The sequence below is a fragment of the Lolium rigidum genome, chromosome 1, assembly GCF_022539505.1.
Source record: "Lolium rigidum isolate FL_2022 chromosome 1, APGP_CSIRO_Lrig_0.1, whole genome shotgun sequence".
Lineage (NCBI taxonomy): Eukaryota > Viridiplantae > Streptophyta > Magnoliopsida > Poales > Poaceae > Lolium > Lolium rigidum.
Window position 1 is genome coordinate 89,877,096 of NC_061508.1, and position 8,947 is coordinate 89,886,042.

Here is an 8,947-nt window from a genome sequence, read left to right on the forward strand (position 1 = left end):
CCATTCCTATGAACTTTTCTCCTACAATATAATGTTTAAGACGTTGTTCATTAACAACATGAGGTTTACCTTTATAGTCTGCATGAAGATGGATGGCTCTGGAGCAGTACACCTCCTGCACAACTAATGGACCCTGCCACCTCGATGCTAGTTTACCTGCCGAGAACTTGAAACAAGAGTTGAACAATAATACTTGGTCTCCTACGATGAACTCCTTCCTCTTTATCTTTTTTTCATGCCAAATTCTAACCTTTTCCTTAAACAATCTAGCATTTTCATAAGCTTCATTTCTCCATTCATCTAATAAGTTTATGTCTAGGATTCTCTTCTCACCCGTAGTTTTAAAATCAAAGTTTTAAAATGACATGCTTTTCCATAGACCATTCTATAAGGAGACATTCCCATAGGATTTTTAAAAGATGTTCTATAACCCATAAAGCCTCATTAATTTTAGTTGGCCAATCGGACCTAGCTTTATTGATCTGTCTTTTCCAATATAAGTTTTAATTCCCTATTACTCAATTCAAGTTGACCACTAGTTTGTGGGTAATCTGGAGATACTACTCTATGGTTACCACCATATTTAGCCAAAGTTTTTCTAAAAACTTGATGAATTAAGTGAGAACCACCATCAGTAACTAAAAATCTAGGTACTCCAAACGTGGGAAAGATGATGTCCTTCAACATCTTCATTGCAGTAGCATGGTCAACACTCTTTGTCGGAATTTCTTCCACCCACTTATTAACATAATCCACTGCAACCAAAATGTGAGTATATGCTTCGATTTGGAGGGAGGAAATGGTCCCATAAAGTCAAATCCCCACACATCAAATGGTTCAAGAGGCAGCGTATAATTCATAGGCATTTCATTTCTCTTACCAGTGTTTCCCACACGTTGACATTTATCACAAGCTTTAACATAAGTAGCACAATATTTAGACAAAGTAGGCCAATAAAAACCAGATTGCAATACCTTTGCAGTACGTGCGGTCTCCCGCATGGTGGCTCCATAAGGACTGTCATGATAGTCTTTTATAATGCGTTGCGGTTCAAACTCGGGTACACAACGTATAATAATACCACCCACACTCTTCTTATACGAGGAAAGGATCATCGCAGAAGTAATGTCTAAGATCATAAAACAATTTCTTTCTTTGTTGATAAGTAAAGTGAGGTGGTATAACTTTTCCAACAATAAAATTAGCATAATCATAGAACCATGGGGAAGCTACTCTTTCACTAGACACATTAATATTTCCAAGTTGTTCATTAGCAAAACTATCATTGATAGGAGTTGGATCATACTCAATGTTTTCCATTCTAGACAAATGATCGGCTACATGATCATTCTCACCTTTCTATCAACAATATGTAAAACAAATTCTTGCAGTAATAAAACCCATCTAATAAGTCTAGGCTTAGAATCTTTCTTATTCATAAGATATTTAATAGCAGAATGATCAGAGTGCACAATAACTTGAGAATCTACTATGTAAGGTCTAAACTTATCACAAGCAAAGATCACAGCTAGAAATTCTTTTTCAATAGTAGCATAATTTCTTTGGAGGCCATAAAGAGTCTTACTAGCATAATATATAACATTAAGTTTCATATAAACTCTTTGCACCAACACAACACCTAACGCATAGTCACTTGGATCACACATAATCTCAAAAGGTAGATTCCAATCAGGTGGTTGAATTATAGGAGCACTAATTAAAGCATTCTTTAAAACATTGAAAGACTCGACACAATCATCATCTAAAAGAAAATGGAACATCCTTTTACAAAAGATTAGTGAGGGTCTTTAATATTTTAGAAAAGTCCTTAATGAATCTTATATAAAATCTAGCATGCCCAAGGAAACTTCTTATACCATTAATATCCCGCGGATATGGTAGGTTCTCTATGGCTTCTATCTTCGCGCGGTCCACTTCAATGCCTCTTCCGGAAACTCGATGACCAAGGACTACACCTTCCGTAACCATAAAATAAAATTCTCCCAATTAAGGACTAGGTGTTGGTCGTCACGCTATCACTGCAGAATGTTGTTAAGATTGAATATGCTATTATCGAAAGAGGTACCATACACAGAAAAATTATCCCTAAATACTTCCATAATATTTTCAATATAATCAGCAAATATAGCATTCATGCATGTTTGAAAAGCAACGGGAGCATTACATAAACCAAATGGAATTCTTCTATAAGAAAAAGTACCAAAGGGACAAGTAAAAGTAGTCTTTTTCTTGATCATTTTGTGCACATGAATTTGAGAAAAACAAGAATAACCATCAAGATAGCAAAAATGTGAATGCTAAGATAATCTTTCTAGCATTTGATCAATAAAAGGCAAAGGATAATGTTCTTTACGAGTACCTTTATTTAATTTTCTAAAATCAATGCACATTCTATAACCGGTAACAGTATACTGAGCAACAAGTTCATTTTCATCATTTGGAACCTTTCTTAGGTACACAATGAACAAGACTTACCCATTTACTATCAGCTATACGATAAATAATACCAGCCTCAGTGAGTTTAATTACCTCTTTTCTTACCACTTCTTTCATTTTTGGATGGAGACGGCATTGATATCAACAACGGGCTTTCCATCTTCTTCCAAATTAATATTATGCATGCATAAAGCAAAACCTATACCTTTAAGATCATCATGAGATTAACCAATATCCATCCTATGAGCACGCAATACTTCAAGTATTTTTTTATTCATCTCCTGAAAGAGTAGCACTAATAATAACATGATATATATTTTTCTCATCAAGAAATGCATATTTCATGTCTTCACGCAGAGGTTTTAGTTCAAAGCTAGGATCCTATTTAGGCGGTGGTAAAACTCCTACATTATCAGGTGGAACATGCAATTGCAATTGTGGTGGTTGTTGAGATAATATTTTTTCAAGTGCTTCTCTTTCTTCATTATCAAATGGCTCCTCTTGGTTAAGTACATATCATTCCATCGTGTCCGATGAAGCGACTGCCACAGAAGCAAGAGTTCCACTATATCTTTTTAATTTTTTTCTTTTTCTAAATGCTTATCAGTAAACTTTGAAAATTTTAATTCTAACCTTTCTACAACACATTTAATAAACACTTTCGGTTTTGGTAAACTAATTTCAGCACCAATAGTATGTAAGAAAGATCTACCAAATATAATAGGACAAAATGCATCTTGGGAGCAACCAAGTACTAAAATCAGCAGGGTACTTAATCTTTCCAACTAATACTTCAACATCTTTTAACCATACCAAGAGGACAAATATACTCTTTATTAGCAAGTTGAATAGTTATACCTATTTTTCCATGTGTATGTGATCAATGTCAGGCTTGATTTCAAGAAAATATCATATCACACTTATACTTGCTCCAATATCACATAGAGCATGATAGCATGAAGTTACAATAGCACAAGATATAATAGATTTATCAACTTTAGTAGTATTACCTTGAATTACTGTAAGGGTATATTTCCCCTATGTGTGGTTTTGGTAATTAATGACAACCCCTATGTACTAATGTTTTCATTGAGTTTATATGAAGGAATATTCCATAGGAACTACTTGTAGTTCATGTGTTGGATTCAAGTATGGATGCCATGAAGATAAATATATACCTTGAGTATTGGCATCAAGATCATCGATTTGAAGATATATATGTGATATGATCAAGAAGAAGAAATGAAGATGGAGTCCTTATGTGGAACTCAATATTAGCCATGCTCTAGCTTATTGATAAGCAATGAATGATCAAGATCTTGAGTGCTTGATTCCAAGTGAAGAATTCAAGATATGGTTGACTAAGATTTAGAGCATGAAAGCAAATGAAGAATTCTTTATACACCTCAAGATAGTATGATAGAGAATGAGAAGATACAAGGTTGACCAATACAAAGAGTGAAGAATAGATTCAAGATTGGTCAACACATGAAGCATGAAGAATGTGCCACATGAAGTCATGTGGTATGGTAAGCCTTGTCAATTATGCTTTATGAACTAACCCATCATATATGTGCCCTTGTGTTGTCTATGTGGGTTAGGTATCTTTCCATGGGAATGCATCAAAAGTGAGATCTCATATAGCCCATGAGAGGATGACGACAAGTGGTGATCGTTATAAAGGTTGAGTTGGGCAAGTTCAAGTTGAGCATCTCGAGAGGATCATATGCTTGAAGCTTGCCGTTCATTTGATGATAATGGACATGTGAATATGTACATCAATGGAGCTTTCCCATCATAGTGTATGGGGGAGCATTTGTGAGTCTTCACGAAGTAACGATGATCAAGTAAGGCATTCGGCTTGAGTGGAGCTTGAAGAGCTATCATCAAGATCAAGCGGGATGCGCAAGGCAAAGGTATGGCCTTGCTAGGTATTTATTTTACCGGTCTCAAGGTGGTTCTTGGGAGACCGGATTATAGGATAGATAGCCGTACTATCAAGAGGGGCTTTCGGTTGGGTAACTTGATCGCATCGTCTTAGGGAGCTCAATCCTTTGCATAATTTGCATATCCCTATTACTTGTTAGTGTTTCTATGTGAGAGGTTCTTGAGCTTGTTGCTAGCTTTACAACAAGCCCAAGTTCATCGAAAACGGAATCCACATGCAACTTCTATTGCGTTTTCGAGTTTGGACGTCTTCACCGTGTCTTGACTGTGGGAGACTCCCTCTCTAAAAACATCTAAAAGTATCCTGTGAGGAGTCTCCATATTTCCATTTTTTGTTGGGGTTCTATTCATCATTATCTTTCTAACAAAATTGGTTTCATGTCAATCGGGGTCCGGACATAAAAGTTATCACAGTTTTTGTATAACATGTTTTCCTGTCGCCGGCTTCTCGCCCGGCGTGACCGGCCGTCCCACCGGATGGCCCGGTTCAAACTGGCCCCTGGACTGGTGCCAACCGGGCACTATCCAGTAAGTCTTCCAGCTTCGCCCGGTGCTGGTCCGGCCTGTGGTCCGGCTTGGACCGGCCGGGTACGGCCAGTGGCCCGGCCCCATGCCCAGTTGACCGGCCTCCTCGACGGTTGACTCAGCCCAACTTTTCCCCAACGGTTATATTTTCTCTTGGGCTATAAATAGCCCTTCTTCCACCTTGGGCTGCATAGGTTCTTCCACTCTCTCTCCTCCATTGTTGACTTTGAAGAACTTGCCCCTTCTCTTGATTCCCCCCATGATTCTTGCTCATTCTTGAGGGATCTAAGAGAGGAGATCTAGATCTACAATCCCCTTCAATCCTTCTCTCCTCTAAGTGAGAGAACCCTTTGGATCTAGATCTTGGAGTCATTTGTTGATTTCCTCTTTGTTCTTCCTCTCTAAATCTCATCCTAGCATTTGTTGCTTTGGTGGGATTTGAGTGTGAAGGATTTGAACACCTCTAGTGTTCTTGCTTTGCATCATTGCATTGTGTTGAGCTCTCCACCACGATTAGTTCAAGTGAGAGATCGTGAGCTTGTTACTCTTGGAGGGAGACCTCCTAGTTGGCTTGGCGGTTGGTGCTCCGGTGATCTCTTCAAGGAAGATTGTGAAGAGGCCCGGGCTTCTCCTTCGTGGAGCTTGTGAAGTGGTCGTGGAGCTTGCCATCTCCTGGAGTGGAGGAAAAGCTAACCATAAGGAAAGGGCCATTATCCTTCGTGGGTTTGGCTCGGAGAATAGGGTTATTTCTATACCCGAGCTTACTTTCCTTGTGATAGCCATCGTGCTTGAAGTACATATATCTTGCTATCACTTGTGCTACATATATCTTGTGCCCGTCTTGCTTAGCTCTAATTGTTATTGTTACACTTAGGTGAGCCTAGCATATTTAGGGTTTGTGCTTGTAGAATAAACATGATTTTAATGCCGCATTCTTACAAGACAAATCCATAAGAGTTTTTAAACGCCTATTCACCCCCCTCTATGCGACATCTCGTCCTTTCAATTACCTTAGTGGAATCTTCGCATAAATAAACATCACAAGGAGTTTATATATTTAATTATTTAATGGCCAAAATTTGGTGCTTCATGTCAATTTGTTCATATGGTTCATGACATCTTCTAGCACTATTATTTGCAACAGTGGTGAGTAAATTTTCCTCCACTCTATTTGGATATGGAGGATATTCCACATATTCTTTTATGATGACAGAGGATGCTTGCTGAACATGTTTCTCAACTTTAGCAATATATGAAGAAGTCTTAAGAGGTCCAGTATAAACTTTGAATCCCTTCTTAGGAACATTCAAATGGTTAGAAAAAGATTTAGAAACTTCTACTAATATATGAGGATCAAGACCAAACATGTTCTTTAATTCTTCAAACAATATAGTAGTAGATAAGTTCTCTACACATGCATATTCATATTCAAAACAAGGTTGGTTACCTTTATCAAGATCCCATGCAGAAGTATTATTAGAAATAGTATCCTATAAATCCCTTGCTTCTTGTTGAGTTGTATTAGTCAAGCTCCCTTCAAATGAATTATCCGGAAAGTCCCGATGATGCTGGGGCAGCCTCACATAGAAATTTATTAATATAACACAATCAGGGATTCTTACGGATGAGATCATTAAGCCTCCCCCAAGCTTGAGCAATACTTTCTCCAACATGAGGCAAAAAATTATAAATATGACATCGATCATCATAAGCTTCTTTAGGAGTATAATATTTGAGATAGAAGTCTTTACTCGGACATTCCTGAATAAGGACGACATTTAGTATCCGGAGATCTAAAACATATGCGAGCATTACCGCGAGCTAGATATAATAATTTCCTCTTCACATCATCATAAGGAATACCAACCAATTTAAATAAAGAGCATGTATCTTCAATAGCATGTAAATGTCCCATAGCAATTTGACTTTTATCCCCTACAAAAGTTAGTTTCATAGCTTTTTTGGCAATACCAATAGGAAGTTGATACACCACCTTAGGTTCAGGTGGTTTCTCTTCATTCTCTTTAACAGATAAAACATATTCATATAAAGCCAAGTGCATCTGTTCACGGCTAGACATACCCATGATGAGATAAATAGTAAATAGCAAAAACAATAAAAGCTTCCTCACCAAACCACTTACCAATAGCGCTACGCTCCCTAGCAACGGCGCCATAAATGTGTCTTGATGGCTCCCAAGTGCAGGAGATCAATTATAGCAATTTTCAATAAGAAAGGTTGTCGAACCCACGAGGTGCTGAAGGTATTGGTTAGCGGATTTGACAAGCAAATAATAATAATAAAGCAATAGTTTTGATGTTTTGAGTGTATACTTTGCAATAAAATAAAATCCTGAAAGTAAATTACAATATGTAAATGCTCTCAATGAAAGAAAGCCCAATCCTCTATACAACAAGAGGACAATTTCAAGTGTGCGTGTGTGCATATATGAGACAAATGTTCCCGAGGGCGGCATGGATTTACTAGTATCAGAGTTCTACACAGCATGGTAAATATTTTGTCAAGTTTCATTCAATTAGGGGCGGAGCCTAAATTAGGTGCAACCATAGATATGAGAAAATGAACCCCTTATGATGGGTCCTAGAGCCATTTTCATGTGCAAGTATAGGAATCATTAAGATATAAATGTCCCACCATAGAATTAAGATCTTTGGCCCCCGACGTAAACCCCTCTAATGAAACTCATAGTACTGGAAAATAGTTTTTGTCATTCCGTACCTTCCAACATACATTCATTACACTAAATGGTAGCCCTATGAGCCCATATAGGTGTAGTAATATGCAGTCAACATTCGCATAAAACTATTATAAAGCAACATAAATGATAAAAACTTGACCAAATACTCATTGCACATCATATAGAATCATAGGTAAATCATCCTATGCCCTCAGGAACGTGGAGAACCACTCAGAAGTGTCAAACATGATATGATCCTGAGGCATAACGGTTACAACATAATCTGAATATATAATCTCTCCACCAAATAAAGATAAAGTACCAATCACAAACATGCAACTAGCCTCAAAATGATATTCGGGGTTCAATTCAACATAAAGTATGAGGGGGATGAAGTCGATCTCATAGATGGAGATGGTGGTGATGATGATATCGTCGATTTCCCCTTCACCGGAGGCACCGGTGCAACATGATCTGCCCTCTGCCAGAGTAGGAAGGGGACTTCCGCATCCGCCGCCGCCTCAATAAATCTCGGGAAAAGTTGGTTAAATGGGGACCCGAGATGATGATGCGATGCCAAAGTGCGACAGGGTGGTGCGCCCAGCTAGGTAGGGCGCACCAACTGTCATCTTTTATCCCTCGTGGCCCCTCTCGCGTGATTCTTTAGCCCATGGTGCTTCTTCGGTGAAAAATTGATCAGGTAGATTTAACTGGATTTTTAGGTGTCCGAAGGTCCACGAAACAATAAAAAACGAAAAAAGAGGTTTTACTCGCTCCCAGGAATTAAATACCAATGAAGGGGACTTTGTAGGAAAGTCTCAGAAATCAATTTAAAATGCATAAGTAAAGGTGTATGATTTCATATATCAATGAAAACTAAACATATATCCAACAATATTGATGATGTAAAATGCACGTATCACCTGCGTGTGGAGCTCTCTATGTAATTTTATTACTAGCTAGTGTGGCTTTTGGAGAAGTCGGATGGCATAAAATTCGGCAACTAGTGACATGGAGTAAGGCGGCATGTGTGGTAAGAGTTGCACATGATGACTTACGTGTTCGTGGAGATGGAGATCTCCAGGAAGAGAGCCATACCATTTAACATGTTAATATGGTTATTTGTGATATTGCTATGTCTATGTTTTTAGCTCTATTAGATAGTACGGGGAAAGTAATCCCTCAAAGAAGGTCTAGTTGGTCGCCTTGCCAATGCTGCACCACCACAAGTGGGAGATTCTTGGCAGTGGGCTCATAAAATTGATTTGCTACCAATTCTTTCTGACTATGTGGGTTCGAGTTGAACTCTTACAACATAAG